This window comes from Scyliorhinus torazame, chromosome 11, assembly GCF_047496885.1.
Source record: "Scyliorhinus torazame isolate Kashiwa2021f chromosome 11, sScyTor2.1, whole genome shotgun sequence".
NCBI classification, from domain to species: domain Eukaryota; kingdom Metazoa; phylum Chordata; class Chondrichthyes; order Carcharhiniformes; family Scyliorhinidae; genus Scyliorhinus; species Scyliorhinus torazame.
Window position 1 is genome coordinate 98,888,728 of NC_092717.1, and position 25,238 is coordinate 98,913,965.

A 25,238-nucleotide genomic window follows, 5' to 3' on the forward strand; every position below is an offset into this window, starting at 1 on the left:
CGGGCTGGCACGGAGACAGCAGTGGCGCGCATGCACGGATCCACGCCGGCCGTGGTGGGCCGGCTTTCATCGCTGGAGCAGCGCACAGCACTCCGGGCCATTCTAGCCCCCTTGTAAGGGGCGAATGCCTGGGCCTAGAGACCCGTTGAGTCCGGCATTGCTCGCGCTGGTTTTGGACACCGGCGTTAACACTTGGTCGGGATTTTGAAGAATCCAGGCCCTAATCTGGAAACATTTGTGGGTATTGCCAGGGAATAAATTTGCCATGGGTTGATTCCCTGCAGCCTGGCACCCTCTAATCCTGAGTTAGGGTGGAGACTTAGGCCAGGTATGTAGGATTTACCTGGATGCTTACCTTGGAAATGTCAGACAGTTTAATACTTGGTCTAACACCTGGGGTAACCAACACCCCACAATCACATCCACCAACCATCCAATGATGCCCTGCCACCTGGTCACTACGCCCACCACCTGACCACTCACCACGACCACTCAGCTACCTGTCTACCCCGAACAACTGCTCCCCAATGAGGCCTGTCCATCCTGCAACCATCTGACTAACCCCCAAAACAACCCAATTACCCACAAGACCAACCTGACTATCCCTCCGATCCGACCCAACTATCCCACCAACCTAACTATCTTCCTGAGCATCCAGTTACGCCCCTGAACATCCAACTACCTCCACAACCACCTACTGCACCCAAACCTAATCCAACTTACTACTCTGACCTGACCTGATTACCCACATGACCACTCAACTACCCCTGACTTGGCTACCCTTCCAACCCGACTATCCCCTAGAGTAGCCGACTACACCCCTGACCACCTGACTACCCACTCACCTGACTACCCTCCTCCGCATACACACTCGTTCATCCACTCATCCATTCATTAACCCACACTCATTCATTAAAAGACTCAACCTTTAAATCTTTTCTGTATATGGCAGCTGGTGCTGGATAAAGGGGACATCTGTTCTCCTTCCACGCTCTCTAGTGTGCTTGCTGGACTTAAATAGGATCCACTTCAACTCAGAATCAAAAGATCTCGAAAGAAATAGGCAGTCATGTTGGGTTGCTAAAATCTTCTCAGGCAGTGGTTATACTCTCAGTAGAATAATAATAATCTTTATTTTTGTCACAAGTAGGCTTACATGAAGACTGCATCTGTTATTTCTTTGTTTATTGCCTGCCCCACCATAATGTTACTATTTGGTGGCCTATAGATTACTCCTATCAGTGACTATTTCGCCTTACTATTCATGATTTCCACCCAAATGGATTCAACCTTATCCTCCATAGCACCAGTGTCATCCCTTACTGTTGCCCGGATGTCATCCTTAAATAACAGAGCTACACCACCTCCCTTACCATCCACTCTGTCCTTGCGAAAAGTTTGATACCCTCGGATATTTAATTCCCAGTCGTGACAATCCTTTAACCATGTTTCAGTAATGGCCACTAAATCATAGTCATTCACGATGATTTGCGCCATCAACTCATTTACCTTATTCCGAATACTACGAGCATTCAGGTAAAGTACACTTGTGTTGGCTTTTTTACCTCTGTTCTGAATCTTAACACCTCGATCAGTAACCTCTCCTAAGTTATATTTCCTCTTAACCTTTCTCCTAATTTTCCTTGTCGTCAAACCCATATCTTCCTGTAACAACCTGCCGCGTCGCTTACCATTAATGTTTTCACTTCCCGTTTTATTTCTTTTAGTATTCCTGGCCCTATTCACTGAGCTCTCCTCAGTCACTGTACCTTGTACTGTCGCCCTTTTTGATTTTTGATTATGGCTTCTCTGCCTTACACTTTCCCCCTTACAGCCTTTTATTTCTGTCCTTGTTTTACTACCTTCCAACTTCCTGCATCGGTTCCCATCCCCCTGCCACATTAGTTTAAACTCTCACCAACAGCTCTAGCAAACACCCCCCTAGGACATCTGTTCCAGTTCTGCCCAGGTGCAGGCCGTCTGGTTTGTACTGGTCCCACCTCCCCCAGAACCGGTTCCAATGTCCCATGAATTTGAATCCCTCCCTCTTGCACCATCTCTCGAGCCACGTATTCATCCTCTCTATCCTGACATTCCTACTCTGACTAGCTCGTGGCACTGGTAGCAATCCTGAGATTACTACCTTTGAGGTCCTACTTTTTAGTTTAACTCCTAGCTCCCTAAATTCAGCTTGTAGGATCTCGTCCCATTTTTTACCTCTATCGTTGGTGCCTATGTGCACCACGACAGCTGGCTGTTCACCCTCCCCACCAGAATGTCCTGCAGCCACTCCGAGACATCCTTGACCCTTGCACCAGGGAGGTAACATACCATCCTGGAGTCTCGATTGCGTCCGCAGAACCGCCTGTCTATTCCCCTTACAATTGAGTTCCCTATCACTATAGCCCTGCCATTCTTCTTCCTGCCCAGCTGCGCAGCAGAGCCAGCCACGTGCCATGAACCTGGCTGCTGCTGCCTTCCCCTGGGTGAGCCATCTCCCTCAACAGTATCCAAAGCGGTATATCTGTTTTGCAGGGAGATGACCGCAGAGGACACCTGCACTGCCTTCCTACTCTTGCTCTGTCTTTTGGTCACCCATTTACTATCTCCCTCAGTACCTTTCACCTGCGGTGTGACCAACTCGCTAAACGTGCTATCCACGACGTCCTCAGCATCGCGGATGCTCCAAAGTGAATCCATCCGCAGCTCCAGAGCCGTCAAGCGGTCTAACAGGAGCTGCAACTGGACACATTTCTTGCACGTGAAGGAGCCAGGGACAGTGGACGTGTCCCTGAGCTCCCACATCGCACACGAGGAGCATGACACGGGTCTGAGATCTCCTTCCATGTCTTAAACCTTCGATTAACTTCAACAATTAAAATTTCCCCCCCCAAAATTTTTTTAATAAATAAATAAACAACGAAGAAAAAATAAATAAATATACCAATGAAAAGAAACAGAAAAACAGAAACACTACTTACCAGTCACTTACCAGGGATAAAAAACACTTCCTCCCCACCCAGCTTTGAATTCCCACCTAGATTCAAATTCCCAAACTCATTCTTTGCTGTCTCACTCCTGGCTGTCTTCTCTCTGGCTCACTGGGAGAACTCACTGGGAGTGAGTTTACAAGTGGCTCTTTTTAAACTGTCCTGAATTGACTCCCCTCCCCCACCTGCTTTTAGATAAAAGTAGATTAAAGTGACTGACATTTAACTGCCAACCAGCTATGTGAGTGGGTGGGGCAGCCCTTGTTAACCTACACTGCACAATACTAGCTTAATTTAAATTAATTTAAACTCCTGAAGTTTAAAAGGTGCTGCCTTACTGATTCAATTCAATTCAATTCAATTCCCACCTCGATTCAAATTCCCCAACTCACTCTTTGCTGTCTCACTCCTGGCTGTCTTCTCTCTGGCTCACTGGGAGAACTCACTGGGAGTGAGTTTACAAGTGGCTCTTTTTAAACTGTCCTGAATTGACTCCCCTCCCCCACCTGCTTTTAGATCATATTGCCCAAGCCAGGAAGACTGAACTTGTGAAAGACTATAAAAATTCTAAACATATAAATAGTTATGCATATCATGGTGAAATGTAAAAATAATCTAATGTATGCAAATAATTTCATTTTCCAAAGGAAAGGGGATGTGATGATATGCATAAAGCAATTCTGGACATAATCATAGAAATCATAGAATATACAGTGCAGAAGGAGGTCATTCGGCCCATCGAGCCTTCACTGGTCCTTGGTAAGAGCACCCTATTTAAGCCCACGCCTCCACCCCATCCCCGTAACCCAACACCTGACAGCACATCTTTGGACTGTGGGAGGAAACTGGCCACCCAGAGGAAACCCACGCAGACACGGGGAGAACATGCAGACTCCGCACAGACAGTGACCCAAGCCGGGAATCGAACCTGGGACCCTGGAACCATGGAGCAACTGTGCTAACCACTGTGCTCTTCTCCTGCTCCCCACTGTGCATCCATGCGGTCCCCACTGTGCTACCGTGCTGCCCCCACTGTGCTACAGTGCTGCCCACCATAATATTATACATGACCTCTGACCACTAGGTGGTAGTGTAAACCCACCACATGACCCTGTGGATGGGGAGTTGGGAGTAGGTTGAGTTGGAGCATCAACGTATTTTGCAGTAACCCTACAATAGTTAATTACTGTTCGTAGTTTATTATCTTATTTATCCTCGTTATCTTTATCACACAGTTGTTTCACAATAACCTATTTAAACTAGATGTTCTGCAGTGCATCATTCATATTGACCAGTCTACAGAACATGACAGCTGGCACTCAACAAGAGGCACCTACAGGAGGAACACCGGCCGCCATAATAGAGGCCGGGGTGCTGGCGGACATTCTCCCTCGATTAGGAGGAACATGAATATTACCACCAGCCGTCGTGGGTCACAACAGGCCACAGAAACCAGAGAGACAGGAGGCTTCCTCAAGAGTCTACCTGACCATCGACCTGCTAGGCGCTAGGCATGACCACCTCCACGTGACAGGACTTACTATGTGCAGACAGCACCTACCAGCAGTTATACTGCGTGGCTGTGCCACAAATAGCACCCATCCGGATCTCCCTGTGGATTAATGGAAACCCAATCTGCATAGGACTGGACACTGGGGCAGCAGTGTCGGTAGTCAGTCGCCATAGGTTCAACTGCATTCGGTCTGTCCTTCAATCGGTAACCCTGTCGGACACCAACGTGAGGCTGGCCACTTATACGGGGGATTCGTATGGTAATAGCGGCAACTAAAATGGTTCCAGTTCAGTATGGTCAACAGTCTGCAAAGCTTCCATTGGTGGTGGTGGTCCACGGGAGCAGTCCAAGCTTGTTGATGCATGACTGGCTCTGCCACTTGCAGTTAGATTGGCAGCGCATGCGCCACATGCACCCACATGGCCCTGAGGGAGTTCTGACAAGGTTTCCATCGGTATTCCAGGATGGCTTGGCCACCATAAAAGGAGCTGTGGCCCAAATAAATGTGGACCCCAAGGCTCAACCGCGCAACTTCTGCGCCTGACCTGTCCCATATGCCTTACGATCCAAGGTCCCATATGCCTTACGACCTATGCAGCAGCTTGGGACACTACCATGTTAAGGCTGCTTGATATATGCAAGGTGCTGTTGCTTTAAATCATTAACAGTAGCCACCCTTGCTATCCTTGGGCTATTCTTCATTGGAATGATGGGAAATTATCAGTCACTCCATTTCCTGTCCCCTTCAAATTGTTCAGTTGAATAAGGATCCTGGCATGGGCATGCAAAACTTACAGTAGCATTCGTTACCATATCATTAACGGGACCAATCCGATCGTCTCCAACCTCCCACGATGCTCCACCTCCGCTCGGCGGACGTGACGGCGACGTGGTTCGCTTGTGGTGTTTAAAAACAGGGGCTGGGTACCGTGGCTGCTGAGGGAGAGAGAGGACGCAAGAAAAGTTTCCAAAGGCGCAACAGTGGATTGACAGTTGTGATGTTGGCTGGGGGGGGCGTCTGCCAGGGCTGAGGGGGAGTAGTGGGGGGCTGACAGTGGGGGACTGACAGGGCTGAGGGGGAGTAGTGGGAAGCTGCTGCAGAGGCGGATGCAGCAGAGGGACTGGCTGCAGAGGGCTCCGTGCCAGGTGCTCCTGCTGCAGGCCCTCACCCCTGACAGGTCCAAGGGGAGGCAGAGAATGCGAACCACCTCCTCGTCGTCGGACAGGAAGAGGTCGACGAATCAGATCCTGATGGGCACCAGGGGAGGAGCACGAGCAGGTGGTCAGGCCAAGGCGGCGGAGGTGCCCCATGCGGCCTCATGTGTACCAGGACCGCATTTCGTTCCAGGACCTGACAGACGCGGCATGCAGGAGGAGACTCAGATTGAGTCGTGAGACGGTGGCACATATATGCACCTGGCACAACGTGGAACGGGGGGAGGACATGCCATACCAGTGAGAGTCAAGGTCATGGTTGCCCTCAATTGTTTTGCAACGGGGTTCTTCCAGGCACCAAGCGGGGACCTCTCTGGAATCTCTCAGACATCGGTGTACCAGTACATCCGGGCTTTTACCGACAGCCTCTATGCCGTCGCGGAAAGATACATTGATTTCGCGGAGGACCACGCACACCAGGCTGCCAGGGCAACGGCATTCACCTCAGTGGCCGGGATCCCGATGGACCAGGGCCTCATAGATGGGTTGCACGTCAACCTGCGTCCACCCTCGGAGAACAGGGACGTTTTCCTGAACAGTAAGAGGAACTATTCTATGATCGTCCAGGTGGTCTGCGACCATCGAATGAGAATAATGCACATGTGCGCCCAATACCCGGACAGCGTGCATTATGCCTTCATACTGGCGCAGTCATTCATACCAGCTATTTTCGAGGGACGCCCACCTTGGATGAGGGGCTGGTTGCTGGGTGACAGGGCTTACCCGTTGAGGCCGTGGCTGATGACGCCTATGCGGAGGCCACAAACCAACGCGGAGACCCGCTCTAATGAGGCCCATGCTGCAACCAGGGGTGTTGTGGAGAGGTGCGTCGGCCTCCTCAAAATGAGATTCCGGTGCCTGGGCCACTCTGGAGGCGCACTGCAGTACCACCCCGACAGGGTCGGAAATTCTTTTATGGCCTGCTGCGTTTTACACAACATTACCCAACAGAGGGGCGATGTCATGGAGGAGGATGCACCAGGTGAGCCGATGAGGGCGACGCCTCTGGAGATGAGGATGAGGAGGAGGAGGAGGGGGAGGTTGGGAGGGCGGCGGGGCACGGGTTATGGCCGGGAGGCCGCACGACGGCACCGGCTGGGACAGCGAGCACGCGAGGCTTTGATTGCCGCACGTTTCACACACTACGGGGAGGGCATCGCTGTGCAGGGCATTTGCACCGCCAATCGCACACAAAGGCATCACCCAACATCCCCCCACCTCCCACATCATCGCACAACCCTACCACCCACAGCACCACTCTCACAGCAACCTACACCTGTGGAAATCGTGAAGTTTGTATGCTGCCAACTTCCCGCCTGATTATATCTGAAGTGGGACGCACAGCTCTGAGACTGAATGACTTGTGGATGAACTTCCTGCTCAGACACTATTTGAGACCCTTTACTGGGCAATTACTGCCCACTTAACAGCCTTATCCCACCATAACTGCATTTTGACCAATGACAGGCAGGGACTCGTCATTGGGAAATCCAGTTTCCCGGGGAGAATCTTCTGTTCAAAAGCACACAGCCTGATTAACAGCCCCGGCATTGAAAATAGGGCCCGGGATTCTCCGAGCGCGGGCAGAGAATGGGGCCTCAGACATGAACCACGGGTCGACGTGGCACCAGTCGGAGATCTTTGATAGAGGCCCCCGCGGAGATTTTCCGCGGTCGACCGGCCGGGTTCCCACCACTGTGGTTCACGTATTGTGCCACCCGGCGGGAGCTCGGCGTCGCAGCTGCGGTGGCCGCCCTGGTGGGGGGGCCTATATGACGACCAGGCCCGCGATTGGGGGTCACAGATCGGCGGGCACGCGCGATCTGCGGGGGGGCCTACCTTCTTCCGCGTTGGCCCGCTGTGTGGCTCCGCCATATTGCACGGACCCAGCACCGCAGCCGGCCGCCGCGCGCATGCGCGGACCTATGGTCGGGGGTGCAGGGCCCCGTATCGGCAGTCAGAGCTGCGTGGAGCACTCCGGCACCGTGCTGGCCCCCTGTGGGCCACGGAATCGCTGGGCCAAGAGGCCCGTTGGCGCCAGTGTGAAACACTCCTCTGATTACGCCGGTGTCAACACCTAGCCGCGTTTTTGGAGAATCCCGGCCACTGACAGACCCTGCTGACAGACACCCTCATGACGTTATTTCCAACCTTCACCCCAGGCACTGACACCCCCACTTTGTCATCACTCATTTGTAGCCTATTTCTCTCAGCAATCCTAAATCTCTGGTGGGCACATTGCCAGCGGCTGCCACCCCTCCCCAGCAGTCCTGGGGGGGGGGATATTTTCCTCTAGATCCTGAATCAGGAGCACTGCAAAGAGGTCATTAGATAATGTTTGTATGCAAGATTGGATTGCTTGATTTATATATCTAATGAAGAGGATAGGACACTGAGATCAGTAACAGAGGAAAGGTAAAGTATGGGCCTGTTGATGAACAGACTGCATTCACTGGTACCCCAGTCAGATGAGCTGATCAACGAAACCCCTCTGGTGTCTGGATTGAATTTTGTCTTTGGTTTCTCATTCATTGGGGTATTGATAACTGAAGACCCTAGGTAGTCATAGCATCTTGATAAGAGCATTTCTTCTCCCTCCTACTTCCCCCTCCTCAAGCAGCTTGTCCTCCTCTGTTTTTCCTCTGCTCATTCTCCCTGTCATATTGCAGGCCAAGGAACATTGAAACTACAGGACCCATGACTGGGGCCAAGTCATGAAGAGAATCCTTGCAGTCAAATCTGGTGAATTCCCTGACTTCAGCAACTTTAACTCTTCAGCATTCGCTGGTTTGCTGTTTATATTAGATGTTTGGTTTATCACAGAGGAATGTAGAACTAACACTAGTTCTAAGTATACAACAACATATTTAGATTATTTTAAAATACCACAGAACTTACAAGAATTCTCTACATGCACAGATGGTGTCAGCCTAAATCTTCTCTTTGGAAACTTCTCTGTTTGATTAGCTCTCTAGCTCTAACAACAGGCTTAAGCAAAGAAGTTATTACATAGATCAGAGAACTGACTAACACAATCAAGCACAGATCAATCAAAACATCGAACACTACAGCAACTAGCAGTACAAAAGTACAAAAAATACTAATAACTCAGCAGCAGCCAGTAGAAATTAGCCACTTACCTGAGAATGATTGAAGATTTGTTAAAATAGTCCTTGTGTGCATGTGTGTGTGTGTGTGTGGTGGGGGGGGGGGGGGGGGGGGAGTGGCTGGGGGCGGGGGGGTCCTTACTCCTGCTCTTAAAAAGATGTTCAGGTGCGTAAGGTTAAGAGAGGGCATTAGCTGACGTGTTCAGGTCAAAATGGTCCTGATCATGTCAAATCACTGTACAAACTGACTGGCCTCGCACTCTGACTATTTTGCTCACTTCTGATGCACACACCTAGCAACCACATAAAGACCAGACCAAAATGCATCTGCCACCAGCAACAGAAGTGTTCATGCGTGATGCGGACCTGTAGCATAGAAAATACAGATAGTATTCAACTTAGTTTTGCAGCATCCTATTGCACAGTAGCACAGTGGTTAGCACTGTTGCTTCACAGCGCCAGGGTCCCAGGTTCGATTCTCGGCTTGGGTCACTGTCTGTGCGGAGGCCGCACATTCCCCCTGTGTCTGCGTGGGCTTCCTCCGGGTGCTCCGGTTTCCTCCCACAAGTTCCGAAAGACGTGCTATTAGGTAATTTGGACATTCTGAATTCTCCCTCCGTGTACCCGACCAGGGGCGAAATTCTCCGGTATCGGCGCGATGTCCGCCGACTGGCGCCCAAAACGGCGCAAATCAGTCGGGCATCACGCCACCCCAACCTTAAGGGGCTAGGCCCGCGCCGGACGAATTTCCGCCCCGCCAGGTGGCGGAAAAGGCCTTTGGTGCCCCGCCAGCTGGCGCAGAAATGACATCTCTGGGCGGCGCATGCGCGGGAGCGTTAGCGGTCGCTGACGGCATTCCCGTGCATGCGCAGTGGAGGGAGTCTCTTCCGCCTCCGCCATGGTGGTGACCGTGGCGAAGGCGGAGGGAAAAGAGTGCCCCCACGGCACAGGCCCGCCCGCGGATCGGTGGGTCCCGATCGCGGGCCAGGCCACCTTGGGGGCACCCCCCGGGGCCAGCTCCCCCTGGGAGCCTGCCCGCGCCGCCTTGTCCCACTGGTAAGGTAGGTGGTTTAATCTACGCCGGCGGGACAGGCATTTTAGCTGCGGGACTTCGGCCCATCCGGGCCAGAGAATCGCTGGGGGGGGGCCCGCCAACCGGCACGCCGCGATTCCCGCCCCCGCCGAATCTCCGGTGCCGGAGAATTCGGCAACCGGCGGGGGCGGGATTCACGCCAGCCCCCGGTGATTCTCCGACCCGGCGGGGGGTCGGAGAATCTCGCCCCAGGCTCTGGAATGTGGCGACTAGGAGCTTTTCACAGTAACTTCATTGCAGTGTTAATGTAAGCCTACTTGTGACAATAAAGATTCTTTTTTTTAAATGATGAAATGTATTTTACTGTTTGCTGAGAATACACTGGGGGTTTGCACAGCAAGTTGAAAAAGTGAATCATCATCAGTACAGTATGTATAGATTATACTTATTTTGTCATTGAAAGTCTTCCTCTATATGCATGGTGTTAATGTCAGTAAAGTATGTTTGCTTTCATTCAGCTTTGTAATAAGGTGATGAAGGAGCCCTTGACTTTTGCTGAGTCAAAAATTTGTTTTCAAGAGAACTAATAGTGCAACCCACATTAGGACATAAGTAATTTATGTTAAAATTGTTGCCTGCCTGCTGTTTGACTTCCTAAAGAGGAGAAGGAGCCTGTACCATAAGTAAAAATAGAAATATTGAATTTAATCCTGATATCTGTAAAATGGCTGTTAAATCAATGCAGGTCTTCCGTTTAATCAGAATGATCCTGCTTTTATATGAATCTAAAAATAAGGAGATGAATACATGTTGAATTCAGTCTAAATCCGCACATTTTCTAAATTATACTTTGGCAATGAAAGTCCAAATTTTGTGCACAGCAAACTTGAATTTTATTGTAATAACCCAATTTTCAAAAGGAACGAGTAAATGAAAATATAATGATATAAAATTTAATACAAACCTGCCAAAATACCTTTAGATTAATGCTGCGAAGAAAAGAACTTGGATTTAAATAGCACCTTTCATGACCTTCACAGCTAATGAAGTACCTTTTGAAGTGTAATCATTGTTGAAATGTAGGGAAAAATGGTATCCAATTTTTGCACAGCAAGGTGATACACACTTGTTCATTAATTAGAGACAAATAAAGACTCGAATATAAATTCCACCCTCCCCCACTTTGCTGAATTGGAACATCAATAACGCATAGAAAATATTAATTTCACTACCATACAATAGACACGGCTACTAAATATTTTTAAGTAAGTAAATATTTTAAGTAAGATCTAAGATTAGGTTATGTTCTGTTTTATATTTTACTTCACAGTGAGAAAATAAATTAGATTAAGCATTGGCGGAAAATTGTTAGAATGGAGATGTAGGCCATTGGTCCATTGAGGCAGTATTGTTCTGCTTCAGTGTTATCTGAGGAATTTATTAACCATTGTTAAGTATGTGAGCTTCAGATCTTCCCTGATTCCAATTATTAACAAGGAGCACTAGTGATGATTCTGGGAAGCAGTATCGTAGTGTGTAGTAGTTTGGCTTATAATAATCAAATATGTACATACATCAAATGTATGTACATTATTTACGTTGAAACTTCTGTGTACTTCAGAGAATTAGGCATATTAAGACACACAAAATCATAAACATTATCAAATAAAATATTCCTGAGGTAAGCAAAAGCCACAATCTATTTCTTACCATTTATAGTAGCTTTATATCAATCATTATTAGGCTGTGTTCATTTTAAAAGGCATAATTTATAAAACTGCCTTGGTTACGACACAAAGAAAAGGACTATTTTAAAGATTTTTATCCTTTGGCTAATTTCCACCATATTTAATCAGATTACAGCACACTGTGAGAAACTCTTTACAAACCGACTCAATTAGTTTTGAAGAAGTCTGATTCACCTGCATTACCATTTTGTAATTTTATAGTGCATATAAAAACTTCTGATGTAATGTTTTAATCTTTCTTCAATGGAACTTAAAAGACTGAATAGATGAGAGACTCAGTCAAAGCCCATAGATGCTCCTGATGGATTAAATATTTATGGTCACTGGTCTTCAATGCACTAACACCAACAGCTTCCATGCTTGTTGGTCTTTGATATAAAGTCGGCTGATGTTCTGTATGGTCAGTGGCCCATGACAGAGAAAGACTGCACAATCTGAGCAGTAAAAATCAAGAAGAAATAGCGAACAATTGCTGACACATTTCATTTAGGTGAAAAAAATGAGTCATTAAAAAGGTGTCACTTTGTAAGTCACTACAAACGTTTAAAATAGCATAGATGTTGGTGGGCTTTATTTTGTAATGAGTGCTCATGTGATACCTATTTGAGCTTCACAGCCTAAATTTAAATTTCTTTTGTTGATTCACAGATGTTCAATTTTAGGAATCACAAAACAGGTAACTGGCATTCAATACCAATAAGTGGTGCTCCAATTAGACTTTAAGATGCTGAGGAAAGAAAACCTATTGACAAAGTATATGTCTGGAATTTTCCAGCAAAAGATCTTCTTGGGGAAAAGAACAGTCATGGAGAGGGTGGGGATCTTTAACAGGCGCCCTTTCTAGATGTTATGTTGGCGTGTTCGCTAATTTAGTGCTACATACAGTCCTTCAGGGAGGATTGATGGCAGTGGGGGAAGGGTGTGCTTTCCACTACAAGTACAAGCCCCATGAGGCAGCTACTACAACTTCCAACACTTTATTATTGGTCAATTTGGGGTTTCTTTCACTCTAGTGACATGGCTTGAGGGATGTCACAGCTAGCCAATCGATTGTTGTAGCACGACCACTGATATGTCTTCTACCACAAACACAGACAGCTGTGTCTTAGCTCATTTCAGGCCTGTTTATCAAACACTAATTACCTTAAGCACAATGGACTCATTTTAACCCAGGCAAGCAAATCTTGATCTCTTAATTAATGCAGATTTGAACAGTTTGCATCCGAAAGCAGTTCTTGTTTGAAGATGTCATGGACATTGTGCTGTACTTATCAAGTTTCAGAAGTCTTAGTTCCAATTGTTTATGATGGAAGAACGTTTCCGTAATGAACTCAGCTATCAGTATTTTTATTTTAAATTGAGTACGTTGTCAGCAAACTGCTATTTTTGGTTGTACCTCCTCCGACTGTTTACAAAAATTACCTTGAAATGAATGTAGTGATGTCTCAATATGAAGAGAAGCCTTTTAAAAAGTCTATTCCATCACTGGCTTTAGGAAAAGAGGAGTTTTATCGACAATAGTTACAACAAGTGCACGAGACATCCTTTTACTGAAGTACAATTGCCTATGGCTCACTGCACGTGACATGTGGTGTGGGCGCCACTCAGCACGGAAGCAATCCAAATCCTAGTTAGGCTACAAACTTATTGATTTTATGGATTGCCTCCCAAAGTTGTGATAATGATATATCATTGGAGAAACAGTTTGTTCTACTAAATTTAACAATCAGTCAGGGAAAGCATGAAGTCAAAACACAGCAACACACAAATGCCGATCCCACCATGCAATGAATTGGGGGAGTTGACGTGGCGCAAAACTATTGTCACATAGACATTATAATAAAAATATATTACATAACAGACCTGAGTTAGGAAGTGATAATCTCATGGCACAAACTGCTCAAATCTGATCGAACATTATAGATTGCGGTAGTGTGTATATTTCCTTCATGTAATGCAGTAATATTGATTTTTTTTATGGCTAAGGAGCAAACATATAAAAATTATGTAAATTTAATAACACTGATTCTGTACTCTATTTATCAATACAAAATTATTTTGTAGTAGGAATTCTATAACTACAATTTTTCTAAAGATTATTCTTGAACATTGGTCAATGTCTTTCTTAAAGCTTGTTTCTTTACCAAGGTTATAGATTAAACAAAGCTGTAAATGATTTACATTGTGCCATTGTTTGCTTTGTTGTAAAGTTCATTCACCTTTCAGAAAGAAGGATGAGAGCTCTCAATTCTATATTTGTCTCCTATTGGTTTATCAATTTAACCAGCACAGCATTGATTTTAGCAATAATAGGTACACAGATGTCTTCTGGATTAGCCTCTCCATTACTAAACAAGACTTCTTCACCAATGTAAAATAACTACATTTTGTTCATGAAGTGCTTCTGTTTTGAAACATTATTGCAATGTTTGCATCTGTATTTATACCTGACCAAAATTTGCTTATGTCCAATTGATTTTTTTTCCCTGTTTAGTTGATCAACTTTGTGCTATTTATATCAGATGCCAACAGTTTTGTAAAATACATTTAACATGAAAGAGGAAATATTTGCTTTGTAAAATATAAATTCTCGTTTCAAATTCACAAGAGCCTTTTTTGACATTGTTCCAAAACAATAATTTATTTTGCCAATTAAACTTTATTTATCATGGCAGCGATGAGCAATGCTTTTGTGATAAGGCTATGGTATTTTGTTTACAGACATTTAAAAACAGTGTTAAGTGTTGCTGTAATGTGAGCTACACAGGCAAAGCTTTACAATCTCAGGTATCTGACGTTTCTACGGCAATTTCATTGATGATAAATTACTGGTTGTTGTCCTGACACTTTTGTAAGATTTTGCTGTGCAAGCTCTTTTCATCCGGTCTTTTTTAGAAATGCATTTCAGACAATGTATCCACTGCTGTTGAGATCAGAAGTGTCCTTTTAATCAGGTAGAAAGGTTAGTCAACAGTGAAACATTCACTGCTTCCTCCTATTCATGATATTCTGTTTGTTAATTATCACTGTATTATCCTGATTTTCTGTTGAATGTTTGACTTTTTTTTAACTTAAGGATCAAATATTTTATGTAGCAACATTTTCTTTGTTTAAAGTGTTTACAAATCATGCACAATTCCTGAAAGGCTACTTAATAGTTTCCAACAACTCATAGTTACCATTGTGCTCATGAGGTTTGAAAATATTTTCTTTTTCATTTTTTTTCATTGAAACGTCAAAGCAATCATTATTTTAAGATTCATAACAAATCCGTGTACCAGAGGCTTAGAAGTGTTACAACAAAGGTGACTGTCAAGGAACAGGCAAATTGTTTGATTATTTGGAATGTATTTTTCAGACTTCCTGTTGGAAGAATTTAGTTTAGATTAGGATGCTTCAAAGGAATGGTTGAATCATAAAATGTTTATGTCATTTATTTTGGTGTTTAACAGATTAAGAAAATATATTTAACCCACTTTAATGTGACTGAATTCTTTTATACAGTTTTTTGCAATAAATATTTGAAATGCTCTGTATGTGTGACATATTTTTTTTTAAACTCCTAATTCCACATTGGGAAAGTATGCTATCAATTTTAGCCCCCTATTGCATATCACTCTCACCAAAGCAAAGTCGCATAATGTACAATGTTTGACCATTGCAGAAAGCAGCTATTCCAGGCACAAATTCTATAGTTTCCACTTTGAAAGCTCTACAACCCTATTTGTTGTTATTAATTTAATGTGCACATTAATATTTGTACAAAGCTTCTACAATATTTTTTAAAATCCTAATCTTTACCCAAATGCAATATTTTCCAAATAGTCCATATACAATGTTTGGAATTTTACATTCATTTGTTAACAAAAATATCAAACTAATTTTGCATGGAAGGTGCACTGAACATGTTTCAAACATTTTATCATTCATATTATTATGAAGCCAGTCTCTTGAAGTTGTCAGTAAGTTGCAATTGATATTTGATCTGTGTTGTGCAATTCCTTTGTCATAGAGAATTACAGGAAACTAAAGATGATTGAGGTTACATTTTCTTCTATGGAATGTATTAAAAACACAAATTTCATAAGTACAGAGCAACAACCATAAATGGCATATATATTGCATCTCATTAAACACACAGAAGTCTCGATTTCAATTAGCACACTTGTTTCAAATAGTTCACCCCAAGTTCAGTGTAACCCTTCCTGTTCAAGCTAGCAGTACATTCCTTAATCCTGAGGGAGATTGACAGCGTGGGTGTGGAGAGAGTTTTCCTAGAACTAGGGGACCCTGTTTAAAAAAAGGGGTAGTTCATTTAAGACAGAGATGAGAATTTGTTTCCCTCAGAGGGTATTGAGTCTTTGGAACTCTCTTCATCAAAAGGCAGTGGAAGCAGAATCTCTGAATATTTTTAAGGCAAAGCTAGATAGATTCTTGATTAACAAGGGGGTGAAAGGTTATGGGGGTAGGGAGGAATGTGGGGTTGAGGTTACAATCAGTTCAGCTATGACCTTATTGAATGGCGGAGTATGCTCTAAAGCCTGAGTGGCCCATTCCTGCACCTAATCCACCTGTTCGTAAGGTTTTAAAATGTTTTTAATGTAACTTAACTGTATTATTGCTCTCTGAGCCCTTCTGTTACAGAATATGGTTGATTTGATTCTATGTTTGGAATTCTGCAAGCGAAAATGACAGTGGTCTAAGCTGTTTCAAGCTTATATGTGCATGGAAACAAGGGGCTATTATTGGGGTTTCTTGAAGGATGAACTTGATATGTTGGCTTACTTTGATTGAGAAAGATCAGACAGAAGTGAAGGGTCTGATGAGTGTTGAGAACTTACAACTGTTTGGCACATACAGAGTTGGTAGTTTAGTTGCTTTCAACTGTCATGGCAAATCTAATGGGCGAGATTCTCCGACCCCCCCCGGCCGGGTCGGAGAGTCGCCGGGGGCTGGCGTGAATCCCGCCCCCGCCGGTTGCCGAATTCTCCGGCACCAGATATTCGGCGGGGGCGGGAATCGTGCCGCGCTGGTTAGTGGGCTTCAGCCGGCGATTCTCTGGCCCAGATGGGCCGAAGTCCTGCTGCTAGGATGCCTGTCCCGCCGGCTTGGATTAAACCACCTCTCTTACCGGCGGGACAAGGCGGTGTGGGCGGGCTCCGGGGTCCTGGAGGGGGCGTGGGGTGATCTGGCCCCGGGGGGTGCCCCCACGGTGACCTGGCCCGCGATCGGGGCCCACTGATCCGCGGGCGGGCCTGTGCCGTGGGAGCACTCTTTTCCTTCCGCCTTCGCCACGGTCTCCACCATGGCGGAGGCGGAAGAGGATCCCGGTGCGGGATCGGAGAATCCCGGCCTGCTGTTTGGTGAATTGGACATTCTGAATTCTCCCTCAGTGTACCCGAACAGGCACCGGAGTGTGTCAAGTAGGGGATTTTCACAGTAACTTCATTACAGTGTTAATATAAGCCTACTTGTGACAATAATAAAGGTTATTATCAGAAAACTTGTCCACTATGTTTGCAGCTAAAAAATTCATAACTGAACTGTACAAGTTCATGTTCATAATTTAAGCTGTATGAAATTTATGTGATTGTATAAATTATAAAACTGCACAATCATATTAATACACATAATCACATAATACAACATCAGCTAGTGTCTTTGTGCTGAAATATGTTCCATGGATTGACCATGATCAATTGCCCTTTAGTGTCCAAAAGTTAGGTGGGGTTACGGGGATAGGGTGGGGTTTGGGCCTAGGTACGGTGCTCTTTCGGCAAGTCAGTGAAGACTTGATGGGCTCAATGGCCTCCTTCTGCGCTATAGGGATTTTATGATTTTATTCTATGATTATTTTAGATTTGCTATATGAATTCCAAATGTACTTATCTCAAGTAATTTCTGCAAAAGCAAATGTAAACAGCTTGTTCTGCGATTTGATAAAATAAAATAAAAATTATCATGGTCTGTGCTATGGGAAACTGTTAAATGGATAATAGCTGTACAAAGCAATTGTATGCATTGTGGACTATCATGGTTTTAACAGTTAAGATCATTTTAAGACTAATTTATTTAACTAAATGCTCCCTGTACAGTAATTCATTACTCACTTTATTCTTTCTTAAAGGAACCTTTATATTTTTTCCATCAGCATAAAAAGGAAAGTAAAAGAAAAGGATAATTATTCTTTTGATTGTTAATTGCTTTTCTGTTGTCTTTGTATTGTTCAATCAAATTATGCAAATAACTGTGTTAACATACTGCAAGCTACACAAGCTCACAGGGCACTAAATGCCAACTGGATAACAGGATTGAAATTTCAGTCAGGAGAGTGTGGGACAGCAGTGGACAAGGTCTCAAATGGCTTACAGCCCCCACAATAAAAGCTCTCTGATCAAATTTGCCTTGGCTTGAATTCAGATTTGTCCTTCCTTCATCGGACAAATTTTTCTAGTTCTTTAATAAGATGCTGAGATGAAGCCCATGAACTAGCTGTTTGGCTGAAGTCCCATGGGTGGGTAGTTTGGATGAAGTCCCATGGGTGGGTAGTTTGGATGAAGTCCCATGGGTGAGCAGTTTGGATGAAGTCCCATGGGTGAGCAGTTTGGATGAAGTCCCATGGGTGAGTAGTTTTGATGAAGTCCCATGGGTGAGTAGTTTGGGTGAAGTCCCATGGGTGAGTAGTTTGGATGAAGTCCCATGGGTGAGTAGTTTGGATGAAGTCCCATGGGTGAGTAGTTTGGATGAAGTCCCATGGGTGAGTAGTTTGGATGAAGTCCCATGGGTGAGTAGTTTGGATGAAGTCCCATGGGTGAGTAGTTTGGATGAAGTCCCATGGGTGAGTAGTTTGGATGAAGTCCCATGGGTGAGTAGTTTGGATGAAGTCCCATGGGTGAGCAGTTTGGATGAAGTCCCATGGGTGAGTAGTTTGGATGAAGTCCCATGGGTGAGTAGTTTGGGTGAAGTCCCATGGGTGAGTAGTTTGGATGAAGTCCCATGGGTGAGTAGTTTGGATGAAGTCCCATGGGTGAGTAGTTTGGATGAAGTCCCATGGGTGAGTAGTTTGGATGAAGTCCCATGGGTGAGTAGTTTGGATGAAGTCCCATGGGTGAGTAGTTTGGGTGAAGTCCCATGGGTGAGTAGTTTGGATGAAGTCCCATGGGTGAGTAGTTTGGATGAAGTCCCATGGGTGAGTAGTTTGGGCGAGGTCCCATGGGTGAGTAGTTTGGGTGAAGCCCCATGGGTGAGTAGTTTGGGTGAAGTCCCATGGGTGAGTAGTTTGGATGAAGTCCCATGGGTGAGTAGTTTGGATGAAGTCCCATGGGTGAGCAGTTTGGGTGAAGTCCCATGGGTGAGCAGTTTGGGTGAAGTCCCATGGGTGAGTAGTTTGGACGAGGTCCCATGGGTGAGTAGTTTGGGTGAAGCCCCATGGGTGAGTAGTTTGGGTGATATCCCATGGCTGAGGAGTTTAGGTGATGTCCCATGGCTGAGTAGTTTAGGTGATGACCCATGGGTGAGCAGTTTGGGAGAAGTCCCATGGGTGAACCATTTGGATGTACTCCCATGGGTGAACAGTTTGGGTGAAGTCCCATGGGTGAACCATTTGGATGTACTCCCATGGGTGAACAGTTTGGGTGAATCCCATGGGTGAGCAGTTTGGGTGAAGTCCCATGGGTGAACCATTTGGATCTACTCCCATGGTTGAACAGTTTGGGTGAACTCCCATGGGTGAGTAGTTTGGGTGAAATCCCATGGGAGAGTAGTTTGGATGAAGTCCCATGGGTGAACCATTTGGATGTACTCCCATGGGTGAACAGTTTGGGTTAAGTCCCATGGGTGAACCATTTGGATGTACTCCCATGGGTGAGTAGTTTGGACAAGGTCCCATGGGTGAGTAGTTTGGTTGAAGTCCCATGGGTGAGTAATTTGGGTGATATCCCATGGCTGAGGAGTTTAGGTGATGTCCCATGGCTGAGTAGTTTAGGTGATGACCTATGGGTGAGCAGTTTGGGAGAAGTCCCATGGGTGAACCATTTGGATGTACTCCCATGGGTGAACAGTTTGAGTGAAGTCCCATGGGTGAACCATTTGGATGTACTCCCATGGGTGAACAGTTTGAGTGAAGTCCCATGGGTGAACCATTTGGATGTACTCCCATGGGTGAGTAGTTTGGGTGAAGTCCCATGGATAAACTGTTAGGATAAAGTTTTGTGGGCCAGTTCCTTGGTTGAAGCCCCATGGACCAATGAAGAACTTAATCGAGGGAGACACAGAAACATTTCCTGTTAAATGACTAAATGGTATAAATGGCTACCACAGAGCAACCACAGCTCAGATTCTCTACCATCCCAGCTGAAGAATTTGGGAACAATAAGAAGTCACCTATGGGATCAAATATAAAAATCATGAAGTTTAAACACAAAAGTAAATAGGACTAGGGTTAGGACAAATGCATCTTGCAATTCTATACTATCCGGTGCTCTGTGGTTTTTAATTTGATTTCAAAATAAGTAGTCAAGCTCTAAGCAAGAAGATACTCCTCAAAATCTGAAAGCTGTATTAAATGCATTAATGCATGACATAATGGATCTAAGTGGATTCAACAGTATTATCTTTATGGTGAATAAACAATAGAATATGAAATGTGGAAGTACATAGAAATATGAGAATACAATAATAGACAAGACAAATCAAGGTAAACAATTATATACTCCACCCATTCATCTTGATTGATGAAATCAAACATGGAAAAGCTATACTCAAATGTCAAAAATAACAATCAAATTACAAAAGGGGATACTCAAAAATAGATACAAACTGATCGTCTGACTGATGTGCAGAGGAACACAAATCAATGTAAATGTAAATCATTTTAAAAGTGCTCTGTAAAAAATATGGAAATTATTTTACTCATTCAAATAAGATAGCCTCACGGTCCTAAAATTCTGACAGAAAGTTATGCATTTCGCTCCTTTGTAACTTATTTTTTTTGTTTTCTTCACATGCTACTTGATTATTAGTCATTTCTATTTCTTGTTAGGTTTGATTGTTTCCCAGTAATGCTTTCATGCACTGAATGATTTAGTTGTTCTGTTTGTTCACTTTTCTCCCAGTATTTTTAATAATGGCACAAATTAGACTCCAGTTTCAAGGCTTTTTTGGGGAAATGCTAAATGTCATCTTTTCAGAACAATTGCCAAATAACATGCTGAGTGCTCATTTGCTGCTAGTTATGCCTAAATCAGGATAACAACACATTGCTTTTAATGCAGTGACCACAGCATGAGGCTGTCAAATGAAATTAAATTTGCAATTTGATGTAAGGAAATACATTGCTGCATGCTGTATATTGCATGTGAGGTAAACACTGAATTATAAATTTGCCAGTATCATTACTGTTATTATTCTATGTAATATGTGCAAAACTTTAAACCTCAATTACATTAATGTTAACATATTTACCGTTTCTTCATTTGGAATATTAAACTCAAGGACGACAACAAAATATCAAGCAAAGTTAACAATAAATGCTGAATAAAATATTCTAATAGATGTCTTTGTGAGGTGGCATTTTAAAAAGTGTTGAACTGGAAGCCTCAGTTTTGAATGGGAATGAATAGAAAATTTATAGTTAGTGGTTTGGAAGTCACGTCTCTACAATCCTTATAAATGTGACCTTAAGGGGTGGTGGCCTTGTCACTTCAACTTCTTCTGGGAATGTGATTGGCTTTTCAGTCTAGGTCTAAGTTCTGTCAGTCTGATTAGCCAGAGGTGTTAATGCTAGAGATATCGCCACAACAAGTCCACAGCCAATGTGATCAATGTCAACTTGATGCGTAAGCACCAAATGGCACGAGGAGTTTCTGGGTATACTGACACATGGTACGGGTAGAAAACATCAAATCAAATTTCAAAAAAATCTATTTACCAAGAGAAAGCAGAGCAGCCACTAAATCTGAGACTGGCGAGGCTTCTGACAATTTCCTGGCTGAATAATTTTGCATTACGCAATCATTTTTCAAGCACGATTAATGGAGTAGCTAATTGATTAAAACAAAAAAAAATGTCTCACTCAGATTATAATAAAAGAAAAAAATGTTACCACAGACAATAAACCATCTGTTCTGTAAATCTAATGTGAAAGGAATGCTTTTAGAATCCAGACACTGCTAATGTGACATGTTGAAACATTAATCACCCCCTAAGGCCAACATAATTGCAGCATGGCGTTAATTACCTAACAATTAACAGCAGTAATTTCCAAGGGGCAATCAATGAATTAACCTGTGATTTTCCCACAGAATCAGTGCCTGTTTCAGTGCCTTCGAAAATGGAAGTGGGGCTGAACAATGACATTTAAACTGTAAGGAATATAAATTCATTTTCAACCCGGGTAAATAGCTTACGTTACATTCTCTGCTGAGTTCTGCGGAAATGAATTAAACTCTACATGCAAATCTCAATCAACGTTTTTAATTGTTCAAAATTCTTTCCTTCCATATTTACTTCTGGTGTCTGATTATCAAATATTTGCTGTATTCTATTTAATTATGTGCTTGTGATTGTCAAAATTACATTCTTTGTCCAATGAAACAACTTGAAATACAAGAAAAAAATTGTGACTTTTAGCTATGTTCGATAACCTGAGAAGGGTTTGAGTTGAATTATGCAATTTATAGAATTAATCTGCAAACATTGAACTTGAGAAACAAATCACAGTACAACAGCGTGAATTTGAACAGAGTAAACAATAGTTTCAAAATCGCTGAAAATATTTATTGCAACTTTGCAATAAAATCAGCACATTATGTACCTAAATATAAGCACAGATAATTCAATAATAATATCCATTAATCTTAGGTTCATATGAAATTTCCCATACAATCATTATTCAAACCTTTTGACAGATAATATTGTTGCCAAAGGTTACTAAATTGTATTACAGTAGAGATTTCTTGTGCTTTATAACATTTCACATAATAAAAGAAATGGGAATATATTCAAACACATTAGTTATAGGAAATTAAGCTAAGATATTTTGTATATCTTCAATGATACCGTGCCTGCATTTTTCAAATTGTATACTAACAATATATGAAAATCGATATGTTTTGTCAACACGGCTTCTGTTTTACGTTATTTCTGATTTTTTTCAACAGAGCGTCTGGCTGAAGAAGAGAAAAAGCACTCTTACTGGTTTAAATGTCAATCCTAGTATCGCCAAAAAATACCAATGGCAATCAGTGAAAAGGTTTAATAGGTTTCCTGTCTTGTTCTTAATTTGCTGAAATTACAAAATCAATACCCTCAGCTGTAGTTGCAGCTACTTGTTTTACTGCTTTAAGATAAAGTCTACAAGAATGTAACCTTCAGTTTCAATTTGCTTTGTGAGTACTGCTGTGCATTTGGCTGCTTAGATACCAGAAGCATCAGGGGCGTCATTCTCCGACCCCCCAGAGGGTCGGAGAATGGCCGTTGGCCGCCGTGAATCCCGCCCCCGCCGGTTGCCGAAGTCTCCGAAGGGAGAAAAGTCGGCGGGGCGTTAATGGCGCCGCTGCCGCGGAGAATGTCACGGGTCTGCGCAAGGCAGCCGATTTTCGGCCTGCCGATATTCTCCCTTCCGGATGGGCCGAAGTCCCGTCGACGTGATGACCGTTCACGTCGACGTGAATCAAACCTCCTTTTCATCGGCGTGACCCGGTGCTCCAGGGTCACGCCGACCAGCGTGGAGGTGAGTGACGGCCTGGCGGGTTGGCTCTGGGCAGGCAATGGCGTGGCCGCAGTCTGATTGCGTGAGGAGAGGTGTGTCTCGGGTTGTGTGTGTGTGTGTGCAGCGGGGAGGGGGGTGGTTAGAGTAGGCTGGGCTCCGGAGGAGTGCCGGGAGGGGGTCTGTGCCGGGGTGGAGGTTGGGGGGTGGGGTCCGTGCCGGGGTGGAGGTTGGGGGTTGGGAGGATCCGTGCTGGGGTGGAGGTTGGGGGGAGGTCCGTGCTGGGGTGGAGGTTGGGGGGGGGATCCGTGCCGTGCCGGGGTGGAGGTTGGGGGGGGGGGGTCCGTGTTGGGGTGGAGGTTGGGGGGGGTCCGTGCCGTGCCGGGGTGGAGGTTGGGGGGGGGGGTCCGTGCCGTGCCGGGGTGGAGGTTGGGGGGGGGTCCGTGCTGGGGTGGAGGTTGGGGGGGTCCGTGCTGGGGTGGAGGTTGGGGGGGGTCCGTGCTGGGGTGGAGGTTGCGGGGGGGTCCGTGCTGGGGTGGAGGTTGGGGGTTGGGGGGGGGTCCGTGCCGAGGAGGGGGATGGGAGGGCAAGTGAGTTGGTCCACCTGGCCAGGTGCCAGCCTCCAACAGTTGGACCCATGCGGTCCATGCCACCTGGCTGGGGGGAGGAGGGGATATGGGCAATGATGACATGTCGTCGTTCCCCTCCCCCCCACCAGGCCGTCATGTTTTCAGATCATCCAGCGATGTTGGCCGCCGTGGTGGCAGCCGCTCATGTCTATGTTGCCCTGGATGAGGAGGAGGAGGAGGAGGAGCGTGCCAGAGAGGCGGCGCAGGCTGCCGCAGAGGGGCAGGCGGCAGCCGCCCAGGCTGGAGGGACACCTGACCGACAGGACGAGGAGGGGGAGGAGGACGTCGCGGCCCCACGGCAACGGAGGCACCCGAGGGCGCCCCGTGTGTACCGTTACCGGCTGGCCCAGCGGGCACGGGACAGACTGATAGACGCCCGCTTCACTGACTAGATGGGCGTGGGAATCGGGTAGTATGGCCACAGACCGAGGGCGCCCCGTGTGTACCAGATCGGGAATGCAGGAGGAGACTCCGGATGAGCCGGGAAACCGTGGCACACATCTGCCACCTGCTGGCACACCTGTCACCGCGTGGCACTGGCGGGGGACACCCTCTCCCCATGTCCGTCAAGGTTACGGTGGCCCTGAACTTTTATGCAACGGGGTCATTCCAGGCACCGAGTGGGGACCTGTCCGGCATATCGCAGACATCGGTGCACCGGTGCATCCGGGCAGTGACAGATGCCCTATATGCCATGGCGCACCGCTACATCCGCTTCCCCGTGGACCGGGCCAGCCAAGATGCCCGGGTCGTGGGCTTCTCTGCCGTTGCCGGGTTCCCCATGGTCCAGGGCGCGATCGATGGGATGCACGTCGCCATGCGGCCACCTGCAGATAACAGGGCCGTGTTCACTAATAGGAAGGGGACCTATTCGATGAACGTACAGGTGGTCTGCGACCACCGCATGATGATCCTGCACGTCTGCGCCCGTCACCCAGGCAGTGTACACGACTCATTCGTGTTGTCGCGGTCATCCATCCCCGGCATGTACGAGGGACGCCATCCCCGGCTGAGGGGCTGGTTGCTGGGCGACAGGGGCTACCCATTGCGATCGTGGCTGATGACGCCTATACGGAGGCCACGCAATGAGGCGGAGAACCGCTACAATGATACCCATGTAGCGACAAGGGGAGTGATCGAGAGGTGCTTTGGTGTGCTGAAGATGCGTTTCAGGTGCCTGGACCTGTCTGGGGGCGCCCTCCAGTATCGGTCAGATAGGGTCGGCCGCATCATTGTGGTGTGCTGCGTCCTGCACAACATAGCCCAGCAGAGGGGCGATGTGCCCCAGGCAGAGGA

The 25,238-nt window shown here is 45.8% G+C and overlaps 1 long non-coding RNA gene across 1 annotated transcript; it reads left to right on the top strand.

Annotated features, from left to right (window-relative positions):
* Positions 1 to 14,505: 14,505 nt before the first annotated feature.
* LOC140386008 (uncharacterized) lies at positions 14,506 to 22,908 on the top strand. Its single transcript, XR_011933529.1, has 3 exons — positions 14,506 to 14,568; positions 21,908 to 21,969; positions 22,766 to 22,908. It is a non-coding gene; the product is annotated as an uncharacterized lncRNA (long non-coding RNA).
* Positions 22,909 to 25,238: the final 2,330 nt, after the last annotated feature.